This window comes from Manacus candei, unplaced genomic scaffold (assembly GCF_025592945.1).
Source record: "Manacus candei isolate 608988 ecotype Guabito, Panama unplaced genomic scaffold, ASM2559294v1 h1tg000057l, whole genome shotgun sequence".
NCBI classification, from domain to species: Eukaryota; Metazoa; Chordata; class Aves; order Passeriformes; family Pipridae; genus Manacus; species Manacus candei.
The window spans coordinates 8,737,340-8,754,529 of NW_026138105.1; the positions used below are offsets into that span (position 1 = coordinate 8,737,340).

The following is a 17,190-nucleotide window of genomic DNA, read 5'->3' on the forward strand; positions in this document are numbered from 1 at the left end:
ATTAACCCCTTGTGTAGTAGTTGTATATGCAGTGATATTCACTATGGCTGCAGTGCCTTAAACTTTAGGTTTTCAAGCAACTGTGTCCTCTAATTTGATAGTACTCAGTGCTTTTTGCTTTTCTCTTTTTGTCCAGCTTTTGTTTCAACAAAACAGGACACACAGTTACTTTGGGGAGAACATCTTAGTCACAAAGTAAATGTCCTTTTTTTTTGCAAAGTGAGAGTAAATACATGACTTATTTCAGGGGTTTTTTTCAGTGTCTAATGATACTCCAGAAGGTGGCAAACATTTAAACATCAAAATCTCTACTTCAGGGATAGCTTTTTTGAGAAGTTTCATTTGAAGGTGTTATAGAGGTGATTGCAGTGGAATTGCATCTGAATGTCACTGAACTCCTGAATTCTCTGGAATCTAATGGATTAAGATTTGGTGGAAGGCACCTTGCAGGACCCTGTGTAGCTGGTTCATGTGAAGGGGCTTGGCAGGAGAGCATCATCAGGGAGAAAGGGTTAAATCCCTCTTTAGAAACTGCCTGTTCCAGGACTCAGCAGCCACTCCTGTGTTGTGGGGTGTGAGTACAGTGGGAGGAGGGGTCCAGGCCCACCTCTGCTCAGGGTGCTGTGTCTGAGCTGCTGCAGGAGCCAGGAGGGGCTGCAGGTACCTGCCAGCAGCCTCTGCTGTCGGACCTCCCTGGGCTCTGTGTGCAGGTGCCTGCTGAGGCGGCTGTCATGGAATTGGAATGTGGGATTCCTCTGCCATACTGGGTGTCCAGGGTGTTTTGGATCCCCAGAGCCATTTGCATGTGTTTAGTGTTCACCAAGAGCTGGGTTGTGTAAGCTCAGGAGTGCAGCTGTAAATATTTTGGAAAGTTGTGTAGCAGATGTATGGTACTGTGAGGTGAAATGATAAAGGATTGTTTCTCATTAAGTATAGGGAGTCCCTTGTAGTCTAAGGTTTAAATATGCTAAATTCAGTCTTCCAGAAGGTGATTCTTTATATTTAAAATATCCTGATATGTCCTCAAATTACTGAAGTGTTGGAAGTTGAGGCTACAGCTTTTTTAATTCTGTTGTCTGTGGCCTTGGCACAGAGGTGGAGTTTCTGTATAGGTTGTAGTGAGCGTCCCTTAATTCCGAGAAGATCTTTAAAATGGCAAGCAATTACGTTTGAAGTTTGGATCTCATGATGTCAATACAGATATGCAGTAAAGTATTCCAGGGTGTGGTGATACTTAATCATTAATGATTGAGACTTGGGGCATTTCCTGAATATTAATGCTGGATATGAATGTTGATTGCCCAAGATGAAATTATTACCCAGATACTTCTTCCCTCCCCTCTCTTTTTTTATTGATTGCTAATGCAAAAAGGATGAATGCAGAGTTAGGTCAGACAAATATTTGAAATACTCTGAGGCACAGTGCTCAAGACAGAACACTTGCACCACCTTCATACCTTGTGGATTTCATAATTATGTAGTGTGAAAATTGTTATTTTAATTTTTTCCCTGTAGTGACTTAATATGTAGTTACACAGCTCAGACTGTAAGTTGTCCACTGGATTTTCTTCCCTCAGAATCACTTGGTAGAATTTAGCATTGTCATAAGCTTCTGGTTTCAAATGATGAAGCTGATAGAGAATTTGCTCTAATTGTGTAAGTATAACTGCCACTAAGGGTAAACTGATATGATGCCACACCTTGGATGTACTTTAATACTTAATCTGCCCCTTAGGAAAGGATTGACTAGCTCATGTCAATACAGTGCTTTATAAAAAACCTACTCATAAAAATGTTTATGACTAGGTTTACATGATTTATGTTTTTAGAGAAATATAGCTTTTTGCTGCCAACACCAACTGCTAATAACCTACTAAAATACGTAACTTAAACATTTCATAAATGTGTTTGGAACACACAGCATGTGCAGTTGGTTATGTTGTGTTCTATAGCTCTAAACTTTTGAAAAGTCTCCCTTAATTCCTGCACAAAAGTAGGTGGGGAGACGCCAGTGAATACCATTATGTTGTAGGTACATTGGTGTTATCTGATTTCCAGGTAGTAGATTGATAGGGCATTTCTGCATATTATTTGCATGTGTTGAAAATACACTCTTGTAGCTGGTGGGAATAAACTTGATTTATCTTGCTGTGAAACTTTTAATGGAGAAAGAGATTTTGTAATTCTGTATGTTAAATGTTTGAAAGGAAAGCCTTGTCTCTCTTGCTGTATGTCAGTGATTGCAGCAGCAGGGTCCATTTCTCCCTTTCTTTTCCCAATAGCTGTGAACTTATCCCAGAGCAGCAGAGTCTGCCAGGGCCAGGGGTGCAGCAGGAGCCACAGCACCCATCTGCTGCCTCTGCAGGACCCGTGGCAGGCTGAGCTGCTCTTGTTCATCCAGCCTTCCCTCTGTCCCACAGCTTTCCCAGGCCAACCTGGGCTCTCCTAAGCTGTGTGTCCCTGCTGCATTTCAGCACCTTTCTGAACAGTGTACCTTCCCCAGGGTACCTTACCCACAGTCTGAGTGTTCTTGTAACAGAAACAGGGAGGAACAGAAAAGTTTGAGAACTGCTGTTTCAGAAAGTTGGCAGACAGAGCTGAGAACTGCAACTGCAGGTGACTGAGTACAAGGGCTGTAGTAGAGAGCTGTGCTGAGTACAAGGGCTGTAGTGGAGAGCTGTGCTGAGTACAAGAGCTGTAGTAGAGAGCTGTGCTGAGTACAAGAGCTGTAGTAGAGAGCTGTGCTGGATACAAGGGCTGTAGTAGAGAGCTGTGCTGGATACAAGGGCTGTAGTAGAGAGCTGTGCTGGATACAAGGGCTGTAGTAGAGAGCTGTGCTGAGTACAAGGGCTGTGCACAGCTGTGTTCTAGCAGTACTCATGTCAAGGTTGGCAGTGTTCAGTAAACTGCTGTTGGACTGCTCTGAATGGGCAGGTATGCAAAAGCACAAGCCAGAGACAAGTGTTTTGGCTCTTTATTAAGGCAGGTTGCTCTAAATTTTTAAGAATTATTATTGTTATTATTTTTGAAGGTGGAGGGAGATGCTTTACATGCTTTACTAAACATGCTTTAGTTTGGCATTCTTCTTCTCTCTCTTTCTCTCTTGTTTCATCCCATGGCTGAGAAGCAGCTTCTCTTATTTAAATGAAGAAATGTTTCATGTAGTCTGTTTTATATATCTCATAAATAATATATTTTAGAACTTTGTAGATACTGATGATTTACCAAATTCTTATAGTCAAATCTGTGGTACTAGGCACACTTTTTCTGTAACGGTGGCATCTGGTCTGCTGAAATTTCTAGAAAGAGAATTTCTAAGAATCTGTGCAACACCAGGTTAGACCAGTGGTTTGTGTAGTCCAGTGTTATGTGTCAGAAATGGCACTTGGGGAGGATTAGGGAAAAAGTGTGAGAGAGACTCACAGTGATTCCCCTTCAGGTTCTGCCACTGGCACTTCAGGAACTCCAGGAAGCGAGACTCGTAACAAGTTTAGAAGTTCCGTCACGTTCAGTATGTTTTTCTTTAAGAAGCCTAATACTTGCATAGTCTAAAAAGTCCTCGTTTGCTTTTGAAGTTTTTAGTTTTCCTTGTTTTTCAGACAGAATTCAAATCCAGCAATTCAGTCGTGCTGCCTGTTTTAATAAACTCTACACTAGCTGGGGCACCACTGAGAGGTCAGTCAGATTCAGGTAGAGCCAAGGTATCTCCACTTTCTAAAAGCTTTTGCTGTGGTTTTGTTGCAGCCAAAGTAGCAGCTGGTTGGATCAATAATTATGCCCAAGCAATACTGTTTAAGTAATTTGCAGTGTTACGGCAACACACACTCTCTGGAGATTATTTTCTTCAACTGTGTCTAAGTTTCTCATTCAGACAATATTGTTAATAGTTAAAGGACCATATGTTGTGAAGGTAATTGGATAATTATGATGAGGTCCTGTATATTCTAACTGATGAGTCGAGTATCAGCAAATTATTTTTCACGTAACTTTTGGTCTAACATTCTCATTTATTATATACTGTCGGTATGAACTCTATCTTTTACTTTTCTGTTATCATTTAGAAATGTCAGGTCAGGGCTGGGACATGATAATTGTGCCATTGTCATAGTTTGACTTAAATTACAATAGTATAACTTCCCTTTTATCAGGGGAAATGATAATAAATGTGCTTATTCAGGTATAATTAATTTCCAATTTTGAGCTCAGTAAAAGGTCATTCTTCTTACTGGTTGAGTTCAAATATATAGAGATGTTAAATACAGTAAAGTGAAAGTTTCCTATATTGTGACTTCCAGACTTCTCAAGAAGAGCTTTTTTTGAATTTTTCCAGTTAACTTGTGTTACACTGGGGAAGGTTCTAATTTGGATCCAGAGTGTTTGTCCAAAACATCAATGAACTGTCCTGGTTCTAAATGGTACCCACCTGGTTAAATGAACTCTCCTGGTACTAAAGGTGGGGGTCCCTGGAAGTCCAGGGTCATGGTAGGTTGTGACCTTGGGGTTGTGCTTTTGCTTCCAGAAACAGCATTTCCTAAGCAGATTTAAAAACAAACAAGCAATTTTTTGTGTGTTTTACTTGAAATATTTGGGGTTTTAATACTAATCAAGGGAAAGACTTTCATTTTGGTAGTGTTTGCTTTCGACAATCTGAACAGTTGTTCGAGTCTTTTGTACCTCTTACATTCAGGCTTAGCTTTACACGAGTGGGAACTGGGCAGTGAATTGGGTCAGAGATGCTCTGGATCTGCTTGTCCTCAGCTTGAATCCAAACTCCACAAGAAGAGAAGACTCAGCCTCTTGGTGTGCTTTGGGAAGTAATTTGCATAAGAGAAAACTCGGGTGGGAAAACTACTCCGCCAACTTCCAAAAAAATTGCTTAGGAAGTCCATTGGTGTAGGATTCAGCTGGCTGGCACAGAGGCAGGTTTTGTGAGGCACATGAGACAAGAAGCTGAGAAGAGGTTTCTGCATCTCCCCATCTGTTCAGGGCTGACTTTGGAGGAATTCAGGAGTCAGTGCTGACTGTATGCCCAAAAACCATGGTTGTGTGCTGTGTTCGCTTAAGCTTTAGTGACTAAAAATAGCTGGTTGAGACACAGTTAAGGAGCTGTAAAATTGAATTGTGAATATATTGTTCACTTACTACACAGGCATAATGGGAAATACAATATCTAGGTAAGGGAAATGTGTATCATGTTTTCAGATTCATTTCTACATCTTCTCTGTATTAAAGGAAGATTTTTTTTTTCTCTGCTTAATCCAGAGCAAAATTATTTCAGAAGTAGCAGTGCAGAAACTTGAGCTTCTTTCAATAAATTGCTCCAACTTTTCTGTAAATAGAGCCCTAGATAGCTAGAAATAAAATAGGTATTTTTGATGTCTTTTAGTGACATCTAAAATCAGGCCAGCAAGAAGATCAGGTAGGTGGAACCTGTTGCCTGAAACAATATTCCCTGACAGTGGTTGAAGAATTTTGCTAATGGGTTTAATGTGATGATGACTGTCTGTGCTTGGAAGGAAGTGAGGGTATTTTTGTTGTTGTTGCCTGGTAATATTTGATGTTTACTTACAAATACTTTTCTTATATCATTTTCACTTCTGCTAGTGCAAAACTTTTAATAACTGGAAAAGAAATTAAAATATCTCTTGTCATATTAAATATAATTATAGTAGTCGGTGCTGATACTTTAAAGGCAACTATTGCTGATATACATTGAACTCTGGGCCACCAGAGGTAACTAGTATGAAAAGATCTGAATTTGGACTTGTTACCAGTGTGGTGTAACCTTTGAGACCCATTGGTTTTGGTGTCAAGTTGCTTTTGGAGAATTTATTTATGCACAGTGTTTTTTTATTTGCACTTTTGCCTTATGCTTACTCTTTCCAGTGTTGGCTTTGAAATTCAGCATGGTTCATGTCTTTTGCATGGAAAGTTGGTTATAAACAATTTCTGTGTTAGTTCTTGGGCTGTTAGGAGAGTAACTTTGCTTGTATAAGTCTGTCAAGGCATCTGTGTGTAAATACATTGGAACTTTACTGAGCATATGAGGAAAGTATGCTAACAGCTAAATTTTAATTTAGTTTTGATGAGTTTAAAGTTTAATTTGGCTGTACTTAGAGACTACCTTTCTTAAGATCATAATTTATTTAAGTGATTTTTGACTCCTGTTACTTTGGAGGACTAAAACAGAGAAAATGTTTTCAGAACATGAATCTGGCCAAAACCACTGGCAATTGCACAAGTAAGGTGAAATGGAAACTCTTCCTCCTGTAATTTTACAGTTTCAAGAGATGTGTTGGTTGTAACAATAGGAGATTGGAAAATATCAGAAATCAGATTTTAAAACCTGCATCCTTTTGTAGCAGGAGAGTCTGTGCTTCCTTGACTTCTTTGTTTAAGACTAATAATCACAGAATTTTCCTGTGAGCTGTGCAGGAGATGTGAATACACGGGTTGTTCCCCCCTTAACAGATATAAACTATACCTTTTTCTTTTATGTTGAGGGCAGCCTTAACTTGATACAAATGACCTTGGCTGTAACTGAGCCAACATTACTGTACCTCAGGGCTTTAGGGCTGGAACATGTTAATCTAGAGGGGAAAGTTTTGTGTTCCCTCAGAGGAGGTTACGGGAGGCGCTGGGGCTGCTTTGGTGCTGCCGTCCCTGTCTGCCCAGGGCTTCACCCGGGGAAGGGAGGGGACCTCCTGGAAGAAAAAGCAGATGTTGGTTTAGACCAACAAGCTTTTGAGTGCTGAAACCTTTTTTTAGAACAATGCTGAGACTTGTGCAAGACTTTCCCTGCCGGATTCCCTGCGGTGGGTCCTGTTCAGTGCTCTGTGGTGGCTGGTGTGAGCATTTCCCAGCTACCATGGGCAGTGCAGCCCTTGTCTTGTGCAGCCTGGAGATTCGGCACAGTCTTGTCTCAGTAAAAATGTAGTAGTAACACGCAACATAATTAGCAATGCAGTGAGGTTACTTGAGACTCTGTATGCAGGAGTTTTGATTTTCTGATAAAAATGTTCTTTTAATGAAATTAACTCATATCGAATTTTGCTTCTGTTAATTCTCGCTGTCTCATGTCATGATATAATTGCTTCTTACTGCATAGAAATGAGTAAGAAGTTGTGTGCCTGTGGCATTACCAACCCTTATAAACATGAAGCTGGGTATTGATCTGTGAAGCTTCATGTGAGCTGTAATCAGGGGTGATGGAAGCCAAGGGGTTTATTTGTGGTGGATGTTGGTAGACTTGCTCTGCTGAGGATTACCAGCTCACTGACACTCATGGCAGATGTAAGGGAAGATCATTTAACAGTGATTGGGACTTTGGAAAAGTATTTCAAACCCATCCTGAATAAAGAAGAAACTGCTTTCAATTCCGGTTTGGAACAGAAGCAACTGTGTCTGTGTTTGAATCTGGAATAACAGCCCTGATTAAGCAGTACGTTGATGGAAGCAGTGAGGACACACTGAAGTTCACAAGATAAAACCCATTCCTTGTTTTAAAGATGGGGCAATGTGGTAAAAGCATTGGACATGTGAAATAAAGATGAGTTGAGAGTTGTGTGTTGTGCTGGGGATTCACTCACTACCATGTAGGTTTTTTGGAAGCAGAGTCTGTGGTGGGTTTTCTTTGTTTTGGTTTGTTCCTGCCTGATACGATGCTTTGACCTCCTGAGTGTTTTTTGGAGAAAAGCTTACTTCTCTCATAGTTATTCTGAATGGCCTTTTGGAGACATAGTCCCTTTGCCTCCATTCCCTTATCAACAAGGATAATAAGCTTGTGCTCTCACACAGTTCTGCTGTGATAGATGTGCACAAGTGAAGTACAAGTATTAGAAGTCAAAGATAAACTCATTTGTTATATGAAAATAATTGTAAAATGCTCTATTGAGATAACTTAAAAAGCTTTTAAAGTTAGAAATTGTCAAAATTATTATTAAAACTGTCAACAGCAGTACCACTACAAAATGTGTTGGTAGACACGCTGTTTTAATAAGCTGAGAATTCTGGTGAAAAGTAGAGACTGCAGTGACATAGTTTCAAATCATTTTCTTTTTAAATTGTATTTGAGGGAATTTTAAGTTCCCTAGTAGTGTACTTTGTTTTCTATAAATTCCATCTAATAAGTAGTAGTATGTAATTCCCTTGGTGAAGATATCTTAGAAAACACAATCCACACAGAAGCTATTTGTTTTTGTGTTCTCTTTGCTCCGTGTTCACCAACAAGTTAAAAAAATGAAATTAAAAAGAACAAGAAGAAAGGAAAACAAAATAATGGCAAACCCCAAATGTAAACACACATTTGTTCTCAATCGTATTTGTTGACAAATCAAGGAGTGAAATAACTATGTTAATGTCAAATTCTGTGGGGAACAGTCAGAGCAAAAGCATACTGTACCAAATTTTGAGTGATAGCAATTAGGGAAGGAATACATTTTAGTTGAAGGTCTGAGGCAACATTAGAATCAAGACAGGCCTGCAAGTGGTAGCAGACAGACACTGTAACATTACTTTTGATATGGGGGGTTGTCCCTGGTACAAGGATCATTTAATTGACTTTGATTTCTTCTCCCCTGTTAGTTTTAGAGCAGATATTACTTGATAGCATATTAGAAGCTGTTAAAATTCACTGTACATTTGGGACAGAATGGCTATATAACCAAAATTTTTCTGTGGCTTTTTTCTGACTTATGAGTGCAGGGATAAAACCAGATGATTCTTTGTGTGTTACTGTTTAGTGAGACTCATTTGATCTCCTGACCAACGTCTGTTAAGTATTTTTCAAAGGGTTCAATTCTTTCCTTTCTTAGAAAACCATTTTCTAAAACTTGATAACAATTCTTTGAAGCCATATTCAGATAAAACAAGACCAAGAATGCTCTTTTGAGTGGTCTAGAGATCAAGTTAGTCACCTCTGATTTACAGAGGCTGTCCTGGAGTGGATGTGGTTGTTTGTTTTTTTCTTTTTCACATCCTCCATATTGACTTATTGAAGTATTGTATAAAATACTTCAAATAAATCATATTTTTACTTAAAAACATATTAATTTAAGAGGCATGTGTAGAACTTTGAGTCTCCAAAATAATTGATGTTAGAGAGGAGTTACTGCACTGCTAAGCCAGTTACAGTTGAACCTGTATTATACTGGTGTCTGTACAGGCAAGAAAGGCTGTGGTACTCATGTTTTCAAACTGCTTCTAGTAGCATCTTATTTAAGAAGTGTCACTAGTAGCTAAATTCTTGGTCCTTTCTCTGTAAGGCTGCTTAACTGATCCCCCTGTTTTGAAGCAAAGTGTAAAAATTCATGGACATCTTGCACATTAGAAGCCTCATCGTATTTTATCTTCACAGACTGTGGAATAACTTGCACCTCTGTGTTTACATGAGCAGAGCTGGGTTCAGTTTATGGTAAATTTTGCTTTCAGAGCATTTATAACTTAATTGTTTGGTGGGAGAATACCATATTTTCTTCATGAAACATAGGCCATGCGGCATTCTTAAAGGTTCTGCACATTCTGGCCCCCATCCATCACAGTACTTAAACCATGAGTAGCCCTATTAAAGTTGATAGAATTACTCATGTGCTTAAAATTAAACATGTGCTTAAGTGCTTTGATGGATTAGAGCCAACGTTGTCAGCACCTTGCTTTGTTGTGTGCTGTGTTACACCTGCCTCCCTGTGCTCCAGCCTGGGTCTCCAAGGGACAGATTTTGCTCAGATTTACTCATTCCAATATTTAGTTACTCTGTGTTCTAAAAATGCAATTTACATACACAATCAAAGTAAATTCATACACGACCTGGAACTATAAATACCCAACAACTCTTGAAATCTAACAATACTTGACAAATTTCACGAGATTTTTTTTTTCTGGGTATTTCAGGGGGAATTTTTACACCCTGATGAGATGTTCTGTAAGAATTTCTGTGATCAAATTGCACTGAAATTGGAATCCATGAGCACATGCACTTGAATATTGTAATAATTCTCCCAGATTTTACGTTAGCAAACTTAGATTGCACATAACGTTTTTTGAACAACTAAAGTATATGTCCCCAGTAAGCAAAAAGTAGCTTGTTTTGTAGAATTTACCTTGTTCCTGGTGGGATAGATTTTGTATGAATTTGAACCTTCCCTTTTTTCTGTTTCTGTTGGGCTGGTGTCCTTCTGACATCTGTGTCTTACCAGCCACTGTGTAGGGGGTTGGATTAAAAACCTTGGGTTTTGTCACTGTTAGAGATAGGCACTTTCCAGATCACCTGTCTAAAATATCATATGCCAGAAGTGTTTCAGATGATAATGGAGATCATAATCACTAAAAAAAAAATCAAGGTATTTTCAGGACCAGCCATGTTCCACCTGTCTCATCCCTGCTTTCCCTGCCACATTGCATCCTGCTTTGGCCGCTCCGTGTTTGTCCTTACTTGGCGTCCAGTGTTCCAGCCATTTTTATTTTAGGGCTTCTTTCCATTTAATATTGGCACTTAGCCAGCTGTGTACTTTTTCAGTTTTAAGTAGCAGTGAGGTCATCAGCCATTATAGGAGCTATTCCTCTCATTCTTGTGCACGAGCCCCTGAAGAGCTCTGGGATGTGATTGCCTTCTTTTCAAAAGCTTCCTACCCAATCCTGCCTGAAGGAGTTACTGGAATACAGACACTTACAAAACAGTGTTAGAGCAAATGAAACTCATAGGCCACTCATGAAATCAGTGTTTCAAAGGTTAGACAAAAATGCTTTGAAAGTGAAAACCAAGGTAAGAACAAGACTCCCTGTAAGACTGCCTGTATTTTAAAGCAAAGGCTCTGCAGAGCCAAGGATGGAGTGATGAACAGTGCAGCAAATGGCCCAATTTTAACAGGAGGGGCTGTTAATCCACATATACTGCAGTGCCTGGTCAGGGTGTACTCACACAACAGGATATTTTCTGGACATGCAGAGATGGATAGACCCAGTCAGGTAGCTCAGGAGACCCCAGTAGGCTGGATCTGCTGTGAGGGATGGAGGTACAGGCAGAACATGAAACACTGGGGGGTCCATGCTGAGAGGTGTCACGTGCTGTATTTCAGTGCTGTTGCACAGCTGGACAGAAGTGTTTCAAAAAGGTGGTGGCCGATGGGCATGTTTCCTTTAGTCTTTGTTAATAATGACTACATTCACAATGCTTAAATAAATAAATAAATGAAAACGTCTCTGTGCTTCCTGACAACAGTTTGATTATCTCAAAGTAGTGAATTGTACCAGGCAAGATGATTCAGCAATTTGACTGGAATCCTCCTGTTCCTGCTGGTTCTGAGAGGTGTCCTCCCAGCCTAGAAAGGAATCAGATTGTCCTCTGAAGACTCTGTAGCCTTGTTAATTATTATATCAAGTATCTGGAGATAATACTAAACTTCTGAGAACATCTTTTATTGTAATATGCTTAATTACCTGTACTTAAAACAAGAAAATGAGAGCAGTGTGTTCCCCTCTGTGTGCATGTCTGGGGAGCTGCAGACCAGGTTTGCAGTGTACAAAGGTGTTTAATTGTACAGTATGAATTAAAGAGCCTTTGTCAGCCTCATACATCACAGAGCTCTTTGTGAACAGTTCTGTTTCCAACCCCTACCTAAACTATTGCTAGTTAATTAGTTGAGGTAAGTGAAGCAGGATAAGCAGAGTTATGCTTCTTAATATTGTGTCTGTGATGGTCTCTTTGTGCCACTAACAGGTATAAAGGGACTGTAAACCAGTTAAACTGGTTTTATGTAGGAATTTGTAAAGCTGAAGGGGAGCCTGAAGGTGGCTTAGAGCCAGAGTAGCATCTCTGTGCCACATCCACCTGGGCAGGTGGAATGACCAGGGTTCCATGTGCTGCCAGAGCAGCCCCTGGGACAGACTTCAGGTGTGTGTCCAGCCACCCTCCTGGCTCCTGGAACTCCATCAGGAGCAAAGCATGCCCACAACCAGTCTCTGCATCAGAATGTCTGTAGAGGCTCAATAAAGTTGCCCTTTAACCTTTACAGTTAGCGTATCACAGTGGGCAGAGATAAAATAAAACTAAATACTGAGTTAATTAGATTTATGTTCAGGGATGCCTTTTGTAGAGTCACCCCTGACCCCTAACACTGCAGTGGAAATAATGATGGAAAATAACAGAATTTCTGCTCTCATAGAGATGTGATGTGTTTTTTAGTTGATGCTTCAATAATTTGTATTTCTTGACTTTTAACTTAGAGAATAGTTCTGTTGTTCCATTAGTAGAAGGTATCACTTTGTTCTTGTATTTCTTATCATGTTCATCTGTTTATGGCCACATAGTAAGATGTACATACAACTCATGAAGGTAGAGATGGTAATATATTGAAACAAGAAATGGTAAAGCAATTTAGAGTGCTTTTTCCAATATTTAAAAGGGGACTTGTGGAAGCCCTTTATGTATTGTCTATTCTATATATTGCATCACATATTCTGTGAGAAAGTGATTATGCTTCAGGGGATAATTGAACTAAGTTCTCCCAAATAATTTAAGTCACAATTAGATCTGTGCAGCATTATGAGTTTTTAACTGTGTGTTTAATTTGAAGTATACCATGACAAAATTACTCAGCCTGTTGGGTTTTTCATTTTCCAAAAGGTGTTATTTATTTAGAGAGAAAGCAAATAGTTTATCCTCACAGCTATTATTCCCTCTCACAGTAAATCATCTTTGGTAGCTGGATGGTACAATCTGGTGATACCCAGAATCTCAGAGAAATAAACCCAAGAATTTGCAAAGTGATAATGGGAGGGGAAGGGTGGTGTAGGAGAAAGAACACAGGGGTAGGGAGGGGAAACTACAGCTCTGCAGCCAGCAGCAGGAAGGGAACAAAGTATTAATGTGGTTAGAAAATCTCTTCCAGTTCTGCTGCAAGTGAGGACCCAAGTAAATCATATTTCCTGTCGAAAGCTGTACAGAGTTACTGCTGTGGAGCTGCTGCGTGGCAGCTCCTGCCCTGTGGTACTGCAAGGGTTTGTCTTTTTGGGTCTTGAACAGGACAAAATAGAAAATCTCTTTGAAGTTGTCAGAATTATTAAGGTATCTCAGTGATGTGATAGAAACGGTGTTCAATTTGCAGAAGATACTCAGTGGGTTTTGCTATTGCATTTTAGCAGTTTTGTCTGTAAAATTGGAACTCTGTCATAGGTCTAACATGAATTATTTCGGCTTCACCCTGAATACTCTTAAGCAACTATTTTTCCCCATTTTCAAGTGCCTCTAACTTGGCCTCTGCCCTGTTTGCCGTTCTAGCTGTTATATTTTGAGGTAATTGCATGTTCTGTTAGAAATAACCCAGGCTGCTAAACCAAATTTATCTCTTTGTTGAATTGTGAAGTACTGCGGGATTTTTGTAATGTGGATTGGTAGCAAAACCTTAATTGAATTTCCTTGCTCGTGGTCTTGTGTCTGAAGATTTTGACTGCACAGCTCTGTTTTTCTGAGGTGGATTGGCAGGTAGTGCTGTTTGCATTTCTGTTAACTTCCATAAGGTGCAGTAAACAAATTTTAATGCAGGTTTCATGGAATATTTATGAAATCCATCAGATGTTTCACTGCTTCAAAGACACTGTATTTAGACGAATAGACATGTTTAAAGCTCACATGCCTGTGAAGTGCGTGACTGCCTGTCAAAGAACCAAATTGTGTTTTAAAACAAAATTGATCTGTTAACTTGTCGTTGGCTTCCATGTGTAATTGTGATGGGCTTTTGAAGGTGAGCAAAAGGGGACAGCCCGTGGCTACTTCCCTGTGCGTTCCCATTTGTTGGCAATACCTGAAAACAGGGAGATGCACATGTGTGCTACACATTTTCTCCTATAAAAAGCCAGAAGCAAATGAATTGTTTTGTAAGATTTTCCTTCTGGCTCTGGCACTTGTGAATTGACTCACTGAACTGCAGTGCTTTGCACAGGGAAGGGAAGTTTTGCACTCCCTGGAGTTGTTGTGTCAGCAGGTTTCAGGAGTGAGGGAAGTTTGACAGTGCTTCAGGAATAAAGGTAATTTCTATGTGATGCTGATCACTGGAGGTGATGGAAGCTGGGCTGTTCACAACCTTGTAAAGAACAATGTGATTACATTTTAATATCCCTTATTAAAATAGTCTCTATGTACTTTCCAGAGCTACAGAACTTTCCAACAAGGCGTTTGGTTTCTTAACCTGTCAGCAGTGATCAAGAAATTCAAACTTCTTTGCTTTTAGGATAATGGCATAAAGGGGTTGTGTCCTGTCCGCCCCCCTATTTGTCCCCCCCAATTCTTTAACATGTTTTGTTTTGGCCATTCATTTCAGCACCTTTTTCAAATATTATTTTTCTACCTGTGAGATGTAGAAGGATTCAGGGTGAACTGAATCCTCATCCTCTGGAATGTTCTTTTTAAACTTTAAATTTTTTTTTCCAATTAATGGTTATTCATATTATCTGGAAAGTAAACTAAAAATGAACATTAAAATTAAATTAGTTTGCTTTCTGATAATCTGTTTGGTAATGTGTTCTTTACATTGGATTTGATAAAGTCTGAGTAAAAATGTTGCCTTTTTAAAAGTAAAACTCAGCCACAGGTGGAGAAGTTCTTTACTAAATACTGATTAGGTTGGTTTTCAAGGAATATTTGATTTTCCTGACCTTTTATGTCATTCTAATTTAATGTTACTTGAATTAAAATGTCATCTTTTTTTTTTGTAGTACCTAAAATAGACTTTATTAGTTTTCCTGAAAGCTATGTGCAGCTTTGCTTTGGCCCATTTAAATATTGAAAACAGCAGGATTTGAGATTTTTCTTCTAATCCTCAACTAATAGAGTTTAATGCTTTGTTTGGCCTACCCTACACAGCCTAAGCAAAAGTTTTAAACAAGATTAAAAGTATGACCTTATTAACCCATGGCATCTAAAGATACAGAACAGGCCTGCAGAGACATCAGTCTTTAGTTAGCCAGGATAGCACAGTGCCATTCCTGGCCTACTCGGGATCTTCCAGAGGAAAACCTTTTGGGAGCCCAGCTTTTTTCTTTTGTAGTTTTGTGCCAGCACCTGGGAATAAGAAATTTAAAAAGCGAGAATCTGTTCCTAAGTTGAATATTGTGCCTTTTCTGGGGAAAAGAAAGTACTTTTGGAAATTTGAGGTGCAACCTGGCTGGGATTTCTGAAGAAAAAAACCCAATTCTGGGAAGGCAAAGGGTCGTAGCTCTTGTGTGCTGCATCTCATCAGTCCCTGAGTAAAAGGAATGTCACCTTATTTTTATTTTTTTCTTAGTGAGAAGTTACAGTTGTATTTAAGCTGCTGTTGGATGGGTGATTGATGAACATGCTGAGTTCCAGAAGAATAAAGTGTCTCATTGTCATGGAAAGTTTATGCCTAGTAAACATTACAAAACACAAAACGCAGTGATACATTCACTGCTGTGTAATAAGAACCCTTGTTTACTGGGCAGGCTATAGGGCCATGGCAACAACACCAGAAATAGGAACTCTGAGTATCCTTGTTGTAAAGATGATGATGGTTATCGAGCAGTTTGTTAATTGCTGGAGTTTAATGTTTCTCCATATTCATTATCACCTCGCAGTGCTGTTTAGTAGCATGAGGATCAGCCCAGAGGTGTAAATGTGGAAGTTTGACTGAAACCTGTGATAAAAACAATGTGGTTTGTTGTAGAGTCAGGTAAATGTGCACCTCTCTGCTTTGAGACAGTTAATCCCAAGCGTTCCAGGGGAAAGAGAATAACTGCAATTTGCTTTATAACAAAAACAACACAACTTCCTAAACTTCTGTCTTTCTGATGATGTTCCAAACTGAAACGAAATGACTGATAATTCTTTAAAAATACTGATATCTTGCTTGGCTTTCAGCGTATCAGTTGCCCTTTTGATCTCAACGGGGCACAGTCCAGATACATGTTCATTAAGTTGAAGATCCAGCTGAAAATCAGAGGCAAAATAAAGCCAGACAAATTGCTTACACTCTCATTGATAAACATTTCCTGCTTTCATGCCATTATTTACATATTTTTAATTATGAAACATGGTTTTTAAAAACAGAAAGCGGATGATGGGTTTGCAACCGTACATGTACCAACTGAAAAATACAGGATTTCTGCACCTACCCAAAGTCTTGGTTGTGGAATGGAGAGTTTCTTAAGGCCTAGAAAGCGTGGAAGATAGGGAAGAAGAGGGTGAAAAGCCCTCAGTTTTTCCTCTCTTTTCCTGTGTTATTTATTTTCCTTAATTTGGCGCTTTTGGCCTTTCTTGGGTCACTGCCTTGTTCTCATCAGTGGTGCCAAATGTGTAGAGCAAAAAACTGGTGGTCTTCAGGAATAAGGTGGTCTGTAGGTAGGTAAAAAAGTCGAAGGAAACCCAAGAATTCTCATCTGACTATTGATAATTTCATTTTCTCGCTGCATCAAGCTCCCCTGACCTTCCTCACCCTGCCCCAAACCGTGGAGGGTCCGTGGCCAGCGGTGAGCAGCTGATGTTTCTGTTGGTAGAGTTCTGCTGCTGATTCAGACCCGTTCTCTCCACAGCCAAGTCATCCTGAACACGATGATTTGATGCTGCTGTTTGCTTTCCATGTGTAAGAGCAGCACTGGCATTGCAATCATTCTGTCACAACTGGGGAATGTAGAATCAGATCCTCCACGCCTGTGCCTGAAAGGCAGCGGAACGTGCGGCTGCCACGGGGGGGTTTCCTCGACCCTGTCTTCTTTTTAAAGAAGTTGCATTAATTTTTCATTTGATAACCAGAATTCCCACCACTCTTGGATGTCTGTGTCTGCCTTGTTATTTAAGCAGTACTTCTTTTTATTTTTTTTTTCTGCTGTTCTTCTGCATTCCTGGTCGGTGAATGTGCTTTCAGTTTCGTTTTGGTTGTTGGTTGTGAATAATTATAGGAAGGAAAAAGTGACAAAAAGCATTTGCAATGTGTTTGCTGAATTAACTCCGTGAAGTGAGGTGTGAGTTACTGCCTTTAAAAGGGTGAAAAAAGGAAATGTGCTGTTGGTAGTTCAAAGTTTCTGGGATACTGAACTGGAAAATCTTAGTTTTCAAAAGGATAAAAAAAAAATTAAAAGTTGATATAAATATGCAGATAATCAAAGTGTTCTATAAAAACAGTTTAATGAAGATTAAAAGGTCACTGAGACAATTCAACTGGATTATTTTAGTAATGACATTAC

At 39.4% G+C, this 17,190-nt stretch overlaps 1 protein-coding gene across 2 annotated transcripts in view; it reads left to right on the forward strand.

Annotated features, from left to right (window-relative positions):
* GNAS (GNAS complex locus) overlaps nt 1–17,190 on the forward strand; it is a 139,602-nt gene that overhangs the window by 70,130 nt on the left and 52,282 nt on the right. The window lies entirely within an intron of this gene.